General features: G+C 45.6%; 1 long non-coding RNA gene across 1 annotated transcript in view; it reads left to right on the top strand.

Moving 5' to 3' along the window:
• The window catches only part of LOC135236209 (uncharacterized), an 82,031-nt gene that overhangs the window by 2,184 nt on the left and 67,367 nt on the right, over nt 1–12,480 (top strand). The gene's annotated exons all lie outside the window — the stretch shown is intronic.

Genomic DNA, 12,480 nt, shown 5'->3' with positions numbered 1-12,480 from the left:
GTTGCATAGCTTATTTATTTATTTATCTATCTATTTATTTGGGATATTGTCCAATAAACAGCTGGATGTTTACTTTAGTGAATCGGCTTGAGAAGCAGACACTGCGCCACATTTCACCCCTTTCACTTGTGCTTGGAAAAGAGGAGAAAGCCATACTGGGATGAGTCAGACAGAAGGGCTGGGGGCTCGGGCAGTGGTTTGCTTGTTTATTTTTTTCTTCTGTTGGGGGGTGGAGGGGATGTGCTCGACTTCACCATGGACACATGTATTATTATTATTATATTTATTTTTTTTAAACATGGCCGCTTGCAGATGTCTGCCGCCACACTCCGTTGATGACAAGCAGCCGTTACCAGGGCAATCTCCCATTGTCTGACTGTCTAGACAATCCCCGCGTCACCTGACATGACGTTCTTCAATTTGTCTGTGAAATCGATGGTTCCGAGCTGCAGGCTCGGTCCGCCAGACATTATCGCGAGGCCCGCCTCGCAGCGTGAGCTGCTGTCCGTTTCTCATTAAGCCCCCCGGTCCCCACGGATTTGGGCGACTGCTTCGGCGCTGGGGTCCCGCCAGTTCGTTTGCGCGTTTTAGCGCCTCGAGACTCATGAATGTATAATGAGGTGGGGTCACTTCTCCCTGAGGGAATCCATATTTGTTGTGGCATCTATTCGAATAATGCTGCTGTGCGTCCATAAATCAGTTTAAAAAATTTTTTGTGATAAAATAAGGTTTGGAAAAGAAAAAAAAACATTACATATGCACCAGTGCTGTTTGTGTCCTGCTGAATGATTGGTGAAATAAGCTTGATTTGTGAAATGAGCCTTAGCTCAAATGAGTTTTACGGCTGTATCAGCAATGATTTCCAGCAGGAATTATTTCCAAGCTCATTGCATTTTTGCATTGTCAGTGTTTATGATAAGAAGAGTGAATAACAGGAGAAAGAAAGCTTTTATTTTTTTTATTAGTGTGTGTGTGTCAGTAACATGTACATTTTGTTTAAATGTACCTTTATATTGCAGGGGGTGGCCACTCTTGCTCATAGTTTGCGAATCAATTGTAAATAATTTTGCTAATGAAATGTAATTGTCCGGCGCACTTAATTACGCATATTTATACTGCGGCAAAGCTACCGCTGCATTGTGTCTCTGGCGGTACATAATTAAACACATACAACTGCGGCGGATCGGGATTTCGGGCGGTTGTGTCGCAGCGATTGTTAAATGCCTCCGTGTATTCCGGCAGAGGTCCCGTGAGCCGCGGCCACTGCAGGTCTCCGGCGTGACGGCACGGCCGCTGCACCTATTGTGTCTCTGCTGCGGGGGAGCTGGCCTGTGATTGGACAGTGGGAGCAGCAGACAATAGCTGATGGTTATTAAGTGGATGGCTAGGGGACGGCTCGACGTGCGTCATTGTCTGGTGAAGTTGATATGGCTACCTTTCTCTCTCAGTGGTGGCGAGTCTACTTAACTGTAAAAGATATTCGCAATGTTTTTTGTCCGGTGCGTTTACCACGCCGCTCAGAAGTGTAATGAGAATGCTTATATTGATCACGTGAAACGACGCTGGGAGCACCGGCGAGTGTTGTAACAGTGTTAATGTAACGCAACAGGTTGGAAAACTCAGTAAAGGAAACGGTGACTGGGTTGCAGATTTTCGGGTTTGAGCTTGCAGTGGTCAAGCAAAAATAATGAAAAAGGGCAAAACTAGTACCACTAAATGTTTTTTGTGTTTTGTTTTAAAACAAAGGCATGCAAAAGATGACACTTTTGTACATAAGAAATTTTTTTTTTCACTCAAATTGCAGCGAAAGCAGTCTGCAAAGGTGTACTTTTCCCCAATGAGGAAAAGGGAGTGGGAGGAGAATAAAAAACATTGGCCTCAGATTGATGTCAGTGGAATAATTCTGTTCTGATGCTTTTAAGCCCTAAATCAGTTCCAGTCAGGCTCTGTTTTAGACTCAGAATGAAAGTTGTTTGACAGAAAAGAAATATCACAGCCTGTGTGCATCCTATACTGGGGGTCTTTTTTTAAGGGGGGTGCGTTTGCTACGCGGGCGGGGTTAGGGGACCCCCCCCTCTCCAGGTGGCATCACTAAAGATGCTCGCTTCTCTCGTCAGCAACTGGGGCGTCAGCCTCGCCTCCTCCGTCCCCAGGACCCCCGGCTGCCAATCCGGCGCCACTGCTGCGCCTCCCAGCCAATTGGCTCCTGCATCGGTGAGAGACTGATTTACATCATGCGCTAATGAAATTTGTTTACTCCACCGCATTTTCCCCTTCTCTCCCCCTCGCACGGATTATTAGCTTCATCTGTTCATTTTTCCGGTCGGCGAATTAGGAATTGGAAAACGGTGTTTGCCCAGGTGCCTTCCATTTTTCTTTATTTCCCATCCCTCTCTTTTTGCTCTCTTTTGCTCCTCCACCCCCCCCCCCCCGCTTTCATTCCTTCCCCGGCTCGGATCCGTGCCTGGCGCTTAGCGTGCTACTTCTGTCCGCGGCTGAATGCAGTCCCGTTCACAGGATTGTGTTAGGCTGCTGCCATGGAAATGAAATGAGATTCAGTGAACCCCTTCCCCCCACCCCCCCCCCCCCACACCCACCCCCTCCCCGTTTCCATTAATTCATTTTTAAGTCCTCTTTTCTCATCACTTTCGGGGGAAAGCGGTTCTCGGCGACGCGTCGGTGTGCGGGTGACACCAGACATTGTTGATCCAGCGGTGGGTCTTTGTGCGGATTTTGTCCCCCTCTGCACCCCCCGCCCCCTCGCCCCCCCCCCCCCCCGGTTTCTCGGTCATTGTTGTTGAGATTCATTCTGCGCTCTCAGACCTGGCGCGGGTTCCAGTCTGCTCCGGGCTGCATTAGCATAGCGCGCCGGACCCCGACACTGCAGCATTCGGCCATATCTCATTGTTCCTTCTCGCCTTGGATGTGATTTTATTAATGAATAGCGCTGAGGTCATTTCTAACCTTGGCTGCCCCCCTCCCCCTCTCCTGCCCAGCCCTCACCCTGCACACACACATAATGTCTGATTTGCATCTGTTTGTCAGAATGGCAGTAGTTCTGGTGTTTTTTTGAAGAGAGAGTTTTTCTGCAGTGAATCCCATCTTGGTGTGAATAGATTGTGGTTGCGCTATTGTGGCAGAAGTAAAGTTGAAGTGGCGCAATGCTTGCTTTTCACTGCAAGTGATCTACATAAAACTCCACAAGTGACCAAGCAATTATGAAAATCTCTCCATTTGTGGCATATTGGGTCTCTCTCCCTCTCTCTCTCTGTCTCTGTCAACCCCCCCCCCCAGGATATATAGTTCTCTCTCTCTTTCCTCCTCTCCAGCTATGTCGATGTCTCCCTTTGTCTCTCTCTTCTCTGTCCGACTCACACGCGCCTGTTTGTTTGCTTATTTTAGCTCTTGTGCTAATGTCTTCTACACGTACCTCTGCAGCACCATTCACACCTGTATGACAGGAGGGGAGTGTGTGTACTGCCGGTTCAGGGTGGGAAGGGGTGGAGGGTATATTAGGGGTATATGGTTGGAGGGTATATTCAGTGAGTGGCGTAATCGGGTGAAGGTGGTAATTGGTGAGGTATATTCGGCAAGGGTGTGGTATATTCGGTGAAGGGGTGGCGGGTATATTTGGGGTGAAGGGTTGAAGGGTATATTCGAGCTTAAGGGGTGTGTGGGTATAGTCGGGGTGGAGGGTATATTCAGGGTGGGTGTGGTAATCGGGTGAGGGTGGGGTATTCGGAACGGCGGTATATTCGGGGGTGAACGGGTGGTGGGTATATTCGGGGGGTGAAGGGGTGGTGGGTATATTCGGGGGGTGAAGGGGCGGTGGGTATATTCGGAGGTAAAAGCAGGTTATTTTCCACGGGTTTGGTGCAGGAGAGCAGAGAGGGCCCGTGGACGTTGCGTGTGATTAAGCACAGATTTAAGCGTGATTAAGCGCGGAGTTCGCTCACCGACACAGATCCCGTAATCTGAGTCGTCTGTAATGGTGCGCGGCGCTTCGGGGGCCACCTCACACCGCTGGAGTGGCTCCTCGTCTTCTGGAAGGTTCTGGCACCGCGCCCGCGCCGGGGTCTTATTCACACAGGCCAGTCGGCCGCTCTCTTCTTAAGGCAGGCGGCAGTGTAGTATAATGCGTAAGGAGTTGGTCTTGTAACCCAAAGGTCGCAGGTTCGATTCCCCGGTAGGACACTGCCGTTGTACCCTTGAGCAAGGTACTTAACCTGCATTGCTCCAGTATATATCCAGCTGTATAATTGGGTACATTGTAAGTCGCTCTGGATAAGAGCGTCTGCTAAATGCCTGTAAAACAAACAAAAAAAAGACTAAAATCTTCCCAGGAACAGCATCCGAGGCGCGGACGTCCTCAAATTTAATGGCCAATATCGAGGAAAATGCTTTATTTATAAAGGAAATAGATACACACTGCAGGAGTGCAAAAGGCTTTTTTTATTAGGCGATTTGTGTGCTTCCAGCATGTAAACTGCAATTCTCAGCATATATATTCCGAAATCAAACCTGCACAGTCATTTCACGTATTCCACAAATTTACTATACTGAATTATGGCCTGGTTTTTCCGATTGCTGTTGCATTTAAAATAGTACATTATCAAATATTTGACTGAATTTATTAGAAAATTTCATTTATTTATATCTATGATGAAAAAGCTAAATCCAGTACCGAAAAACAGTGATGGCTACATTTCATTAAACATGTATTTGCAATCTCTTTGTTAATCTGATGAATAACTGCTACTATAACAAATGAGAAACTGCTACTTTTAAAAGCTGAATTTAAAAGAAAGTCTGTGCCATAAAAATAGAGTTTTGGTTTAATGTAATATCGGCATATATTTGTAGATTTGGAAATGGCTTTAGTTGATATGCCTTAAATAAATTCACCTTGGACCTAATTTCCATTGTATTCTAATGGGGTTGGCATTAACAGAATTGCTAAAGGTTTGCTAAGTGGTGGAAGTGCTAATAATAATAATAACTGCTAATACTAATGATAATACCACTACTGCTAATAATAGTAATGGTAATCCATCATCATCATAATTCCTTTACCTTTTGCTCCACAGAGATCCTGTCATATTTTAGTCTCAAGGTGCTTTCTGTTAAAATTATGCTTAAAATTCATCATGTGAAATTGCAGATGGCTTTTTAAAATGCTGCCGAGAGTATTTTGAGGCATATCAAGTCTTTTTAACGCTTTAAGTGAAACAGGAGTAGTAATTACTGATTCCTCCTTTTATTTTGCCTGGCTGTTCGGGTGTACAGTTGGTTCAGCTACCTGGCTTTTATGGATTTTAAAGATTTGAAGTGACACTCGTACATTACATCAAACTGTAGGTGGGCAGACGATCAAAACTTTACCCATTTATATGCCAAATTACCTCCACAAAAAAATAACAACGCTGGCAACTAGATTAGCAATGGCTGTTTTTATTTTATGGAAGATGAACAAAAAGATTACCAACACTCATATCTAGTTTTTTAAAATACATTGTTTTGTGCCTCATAAAAAATACTGTTCATCACTTTAACACAATTGTATTTCATGAGGGATATTCACCATTAGAGGTGAGCGGAGTCTGCCCTCCATGTTCTTGCTTTTTTCAGGCAGGTTGAAAGCAGAGAGCTTAACGGGTAGAGAAGGGGCTGTGGTGGTGGTGTTCCAGAGTAGGCCGTCCTACGGACCGTGCCAAGCGTCTCGCTGGACATCAGCCATGTCAGCTAAGGACATTGTGGTTGATGGACTGGGCCTTGAATTTTAAAAAAATGCCAGGAAAAAATAATCTTTTTCTCACTGAATATGTTGTAAATTTGAAAATGATCCCTGTACTTCAGTCTGTGTGGATTTTCTGCTGCAAACCCCCCCCCCCTCCCCGAACACGTAAAAATCATTGCATTCGGTGGAGAGTCCTGTCAAACTCATGGCTAACGCTAACAAACGGACTCTTACTGTTATTAGTCACAGCAGCTTGTGCTGGTAAGTCTCCCTTTTCCCCGCTAAGACTTGGCGCAGCTAGAAGCACCGCGTTTGATTGGTTGGGATTGTGTGTTTTCAGGAAGCTGCCAGCGTGACTGCACAGTGTGCCTGCACTTACCCAGCTTGCAGTGGGGCACTTGACTTAAATATGAATCTGCAGGAAAGGTATTGTGTATTCTAGCCCTGTGCATGAGTGTAAATGATCTGAGTTACTGTGGTTTAGTGCCTGGGGATGGAGGGCAGGGCAGGGCGGGGCAGAACGATTCCTAAATATGTTTGGGGTTGGTAAACCACGCACCGTCTGGGGAGCTTTTTTGGGGGGCTGGCAGGAAGGTAAGAGATTGGACTTAAGCTCCCACTGGGGTGTGTTTTAGGCCAAATGTTTCCAACGAAAGGGCGTGAGAGCTGCAGTGGTCTACAGAGGAGTTCCAGGAGGTACCCAAATTAAAAAATTTCAGATGAAGAATATTTTCTTTTCCAAATTTCATGACTTGCAGTCAGACAGTTTTGACCTGTTTTCTCAAGTGTATATATGACTGGTAATATGATCGGTTTAATACATAATCTTGATTTGAATAAACGTATGTGCGCCTAATGCTGTTCTGAAGTATATGAAGTTATGTTTTATGCATCCTTCCATGTACAGACAACCACTAATACTGATTGGAGTCCCCCATATAGGGGGCTATACCAAGGGCTGTTGAGACCCCTGGGGGTGAATGGGCAGAGGTAGCGTGGGGTCGAGGACTGGCTTCCCACTACAGGGAGGGGGGGCCCTGTAACATGGGATCTGTGCCTGGGTGGGGGGGGGGGGCATGACGAACTGTAGATCGGGGGGGGAGAGGAAATGTATCTCTTTGTCTAGCACTGTTATTTAAATGGATCCATGGTGTCGACGTGTTAAAAAAACGGGGAACAAGTGACCATTGTTTCATTTCCTGTTTCTGCCTCACTTTTCCGCTCGTCTCGTTTCCCGAATGTCTTCCGCGTATAATTGATCGACTTAACGAAGAAAAAATTCAAAAAAGGGCCGATGTCCACGCATGAAAAGTAAACTTTGGCATTTGTGTTTGAGTTTTAGAGATTTCCATGAAAATATGTTGTTTCCATTTATGTGTAGTAATCAGTTTAATTTCATAATGTCATATTTCTGCAACTGCAAATCCAAAAATGCTCAATTGAAAAGAATAATTGCCATCATGAAACTTTTAAAGTTTTGGTCAGATAGGTCTCACAGCATTTACATTTTTAAAAAATGCTATTCGTGTAGAGGTCAAGATGCTTTTTAATAAAAACAGTTATTAGTCATTACACTCGTTATACACCCTGCTGTCATATTGATTAGAATTCTGACAAACGGCACCTTTGAATCAGGTGAGACTTAATTTGAGCGTCATTGACAGTATCCTTGACGACATCAACCTCGTTGGAAAAATCGCCCATTTTAGAAGAGCTGCTATATGGCAAGGATTTGAGTAAAGGCCCATAAAACAACTTCATTTCCCATAAAACAACCAACCGCTAAAGCTGCAGTGCCAGAGCAAATGGTGAAACTACAACCATTAGGCTATTTCACTTGCTTTTTATAATGGTGCAGGCAAACTTTTAGAGTGCTGGAAACAGTTTTGGGAGTTTGAACAGCCCAAGTCTTTCCATCCCTTGAGCACTCGTACTTGTGCCTATCCCCCTAAAATATTAAGTGCTGTGCTTGTTCAGAGGGGGCGGGGTTGTCTAGTTGTGGGGGCGGGGCTTTAATCAGGGTGTAGGCAGAGCTATGCGAGGAGGAGGCAGGGCTGTACCGTGAGAGGTGGTGAGCAGGCTTTGCTGCATGGATGTTCCACACCCTGTAGGAGGAGAGGGGGTGGGATGTTCCACACCCTGTAGGAGGAGAGGGGGTGGGATGTTCCCCACACCCTGTAGGAGGAGAGGGGGTGGGATGTTCCCCACACCCTGTAGGAGGAGAGGGGGTGGGATGTTCCACACCCTGTAGGAGGAGGGGGCGGGATGTTCCCCACACCCTGTAGGAGGAGAGGGGGCGGGATGTTCCACACCCTGTAGGAGGAGAGGGGGCGGGATGTGCCTGCAGCTGAGGGGGAGATAGAGGTCAAACATAGACTGACCAATCAGAGGTGACAGACATAGACCAGCAGGGACAGAACATGATTTGCTGTATTTCGAGTGCAGGCACTATCTGGTGAATGCGGGCAGTGTTTGGCTCTGTTGTTCTTGGCTGTTCTGGTGGCCATCGCTGTTTTGTACAGCTCAGAATGTCCAGTTTGTCAGGAGCAGCAGAAACTCATTTTTTCACAAAAAATAGCCTTGTTTAATAAATAATTATAATCATGAAATACTAATTTAAGAGTGCTTGGTGTGTTCACGTAAGTCATCTTTGTTGTTTTGTAAAATTTCAAACTGGGTTCTAAAATTTGTTATCCACTGCCTTGCATAAAACTAAACGACTGGAATGAAGCACCAATCTTTAAATCTCATTAGTTATTGTTTCTTGACATTTTGGACCAAGTGCAGTTACAGACCGTTCTGCTACACTGTCTTAATTATTTATCTCCCCATATTTTCAGCACCTTTAACGTAAGAATATATTTCCCTAACTTCTCATTTAAGTATTATTATTAGCTTGTTCTGCTTTTGTGCTGAAGCAAGGTTCATATATGCCTAGTTCAGGCTGCAGAGTAAGTGAAGGTCATGCGTTCCTATTTTTCGGGAAGCTCTTTTTCGGCGAAAGTTGTTTTTCGGTTATTTTGGGTTTGCGGCGCTGGGTGGCCGAGTCTCCTCGCCCCCTGGGCGGGGCGGTGTGAGGTCTTGTGATTGTCTGGAGGGCGGTGTTGAGACATGGCCGTCCGGTCACACTGGGGAGGAAGTGAATCCCGCGTCACGGGCCCGTGGCGGTCCGTGGACGAGGCCGTTTTTGGCCGGCGAGGGTGAGCGTGAGGTCACCACGCGAACCCCGCGCGCGGTTTGGTCTCTGGGCTCGCGCCGAGAGTGACGGGGTCAGCTGAGGTGAAGAAAGGCGCGTGGGCGCGTCCGGGCGGGGCATCTCCGTCGTTCGGAGAAACGGCAGATCGGGTTTCCGATCCCGTGCCAGCGTTTAATAACCTTCGGGTTCGCCGTAGACATAAAACTGTGGGTGGGGCCTTTTTAAAAAATTATTATTATGATGATTTTTTTTTTTAACCGAATCCTGGCTCTTCCCTCACATCAACCCGGACTGCCTTTCTGTTAAATGCTGAAAAACTTGTAAATGCAAAGTTTAAATAAAGTGAAATGTAAATACATGTATATAAACAACCGGTTAGCATATCACTGGCTATTTATGGTATCTACAGGACTTACTTTATTATAACGTATTCTTGTGTTACTGTAATTCATAAAGGTTATCATAATACTACACTTCATATTTTATAATATTACTCGGTATTTGTTTATTTCTGAGTAATATAATTAGAAATGTTTTTGTTTTATATATGATCATTCTCTGTGCTTACGCAGAAGTGTCACAGACCTGCCTGACTAGCCTGTGCTGAAGCCCGCTGGTTTAAGGCTCATGAATCTCATTTCTCCCCGGCGGCTGAGAGGAGGCCCAGCTGGCTGTTTTACGGCCCCTTGGGGCCCCTTGGGGCCCCCGGGGCCCTTGGTTAAGCAGGCCCTGCTGAAGGTGCGTCCGCAGGGTGCAGCCCCGCCCCCCCTCCGCTCTTCACCTTATTTCCTCCGCTCTGTTCCCCCCGTCTCAGAACTCAGCCCCAGGCCCCCCTCTCTCATCACCTCAAATAACCAGACTGCACTGGGGGAAAAAACCCCCGACCCAACCCAACGATCCTTGTAGGTGGTAGTCTGTGTGTGGTGTGTGTATGTGTGTGTGCGTGTGGTGTGATGTGGTGTGTGTTGTGTGCATGTGTGTGTGTGTGCGTGTGTATATGTGTGTGAGTATGTGTGTGTATGTGTGCGTGTACGCGCGTGTGTGTGCATGTGCATGCTTGTATGTGTGTATGCATGCGAGTATGTGTGTACACACATGTCTTTGTGTGCTTGTACATGCACTGTTTTCTGCCTTAAAGTGTGTGTCGTCACTTGGCACAGTCTGCTTGGATACTTGATGCTGTTGAATTGAACCCGGAGCTGAATTTGCACTGGGCCCGGGCAGCACACGCTTGTGGAAGCGCTACCCAGCCCCACACCCCCCCTGACCAGCCGGCGGGTCACGTTGTCTCCCCGATTCGCAGTTTTGCTCCAGGCTAACTTCTCCCCTCATGGCGATTTCTCCAAACCCAAAAGCCACTTTGGGGGGGTTTCTGTTTGGCTGTTTTCCTGGTTGGCAGTAAATTACTATTTCTGCAGTCTGTTAGCATTAGCGCTTCGTTGCCCACCCCCCCCCCCAAAGCACTGTGGGTAAACGGTGCGCCAAAGTTAGCACAGCGAACGGGGGAGGGGCGGGTGCCTTTGTTTGCTCTCTGCGTTGATGAAGATTTAGCCCGTGCCACTCACACCGCGCTTTTTATATATCTTTAATTTCATTCCTGCATTGATTGCACATTATCGCCTGATGTTTTTATGAGGGGGCGGGAGCGCTGTGGCTTCTTAGCGGGCTAATGGTAAAATACGGGCAAACTTTTTCATTCATCGATCCGGGAGAAATTGCTCCGGAGCTTCTGAGCCCCCTGGAAAAGCAAGATGGCCGTAAAGCTCTTATTGAAATTCAAGGCCCGCTCATTCCTCACTGTCACGCGAGCAGCCCCAGAGAACACAAACCGTGCCCTGCGATGGGACACGCAGTACATTCACGCTTTCTCCACTTTCTTTGTGGCGAAATTACCACAAATTGACAACAACTTTCTGAGTGACAAGGGAATAGTATGCATAGTTACTTTGGGCGAGTGTTCTAATATATATATATATATATATATATATATATTAGGGATAGTAACGAATACAAATACCATATTTGGCAATGCTTGAATAACGCGTTCTCCTTGAATGTTTTCTCCTCCTGAACTTGGCCAGTATTATTTGGTTTTGGATCTTTTTTTTCCCCATCTCTTTGATGCAATTCGCTCAGAAGTCTGCACCAAGTATCTCAATTAGACGCACACACACACACCTGCAGAGAGACAGCGAGTGGGAGTTTCCTTTAATACTACATAGGCCAGAGCGATGCCATCGCACTTTGGGGACTTTATAATTAAAATTACATGCAACGCTGTAAATGCTATATTGTCTTTCCACAACTTTTTTTTTTTTTACTAAATTTTTGGGCTAAGGAATTTTTTATGATTAGAAAAAATGGACTCAAAAGAAATACAGACAGTTTGTGACATTTTCTTCACGACCCCTGGACAATAGACAGCAGGTGCTGTTCCCCAGGTGTGAACGTGTCGCTGTCTGCTCCAGCACGCTGTTCAGCAACTGAATGGCTAGCGTTTTTGGTACAAGTTTCCCAATCGAGCGCTATCGTAATTTACTTTGCGCATATAATCACATGACTGCATTAATTCATTCACTGCAATCGTCTGGTGAAGTTGATGAAGCCTTTGGGGTGGGGAGGGGTAATTGTCGATGCTTTAGTTACAGAAAGGATAAGCTTGGAACCCTGTGCCAACATATTTTCAGGTTTCCACTGAAACTGAGACTTTGAATAAACTGAATAGAGTAGCAACATGACGACCGCATGAAATGTAACCGATCTGTGTGCGTGCGGTCCCAGCAAACCACCAAAGCTGCGCGTCGTCTGTGGAATTGATCAGAGGAGTGAGTTGGTGCGTAGGCTGTGTAAAAACACACTCCAAGGGGAGGGGAGGGAGAAATGTGCTGAGTTCACTGTGACCGAAGAAATTATTGCGCTTCGTATTTCTTTAACTACTTTCCATTCCATTTCTATTTTATGTCTTGTCATGCACATTTTAGCTCTTCTAGATACATTTTCCCTTGAATATTTCTATTTAGAAATAAAAACGTTGACAAATTTTTCAGGTTTTCATTTCAGACTCATCTAAAAAGAGTTTCATCCCAGGTTTTGCAACTCAAATTGATTGAATTGCGTCCTTTATTTTAAGAAAATAGTTTTGCAATATTCAGTTTCATAATCTTTATCAAATTAGGTCGTTATTGGTGCAGAAATCGATGCCGTAATGCTGGATGTATCCGACACACGCGCAGGAGCTTGTCTTCTCAATATACAACTTGGTGAATTTTGTGTAAGAGCATAATAGCTGACGTATGTATTCCATCCAGGGAAGCTTTTCGATTTTTAATTTAATTTATCTAAGCTTATGCAAATCAAACTTACAGGTAAAGTGGGGCTTCAGCAAAGAGGGGAGAACTAGTATTATCAAACAAAAAAACAACAAAACGTTAGGTTTACATTCTGTAGTTTTTTATTTCATTAGGAGTTTGTAGCATACTGTACATAATGAAGATGAGGGATTATTTTTTCAGTTTATAATTGACTTAAGTGTCCCTCAGGTAGAGGT

Source organism: Anguilla rostrata, chromosome 12 (assembly GCF_018555375.3).
Source record: "Anguilla rostrata isolate EN2019 chromosome 12, ASM1855537v3, whole genome shotgun sequence".
Taxonomy (NCBI): Eukaryota; Metazoa; Chordata; class Actinopteri; order Anguilliformes; family Anguillidae; genus Anguilla; species Anguilla rostrata.
Note: the sequence above shows the minus strand (reverse complement) of the source record. Positions and strands in the feature narration are given on the sequence as shown.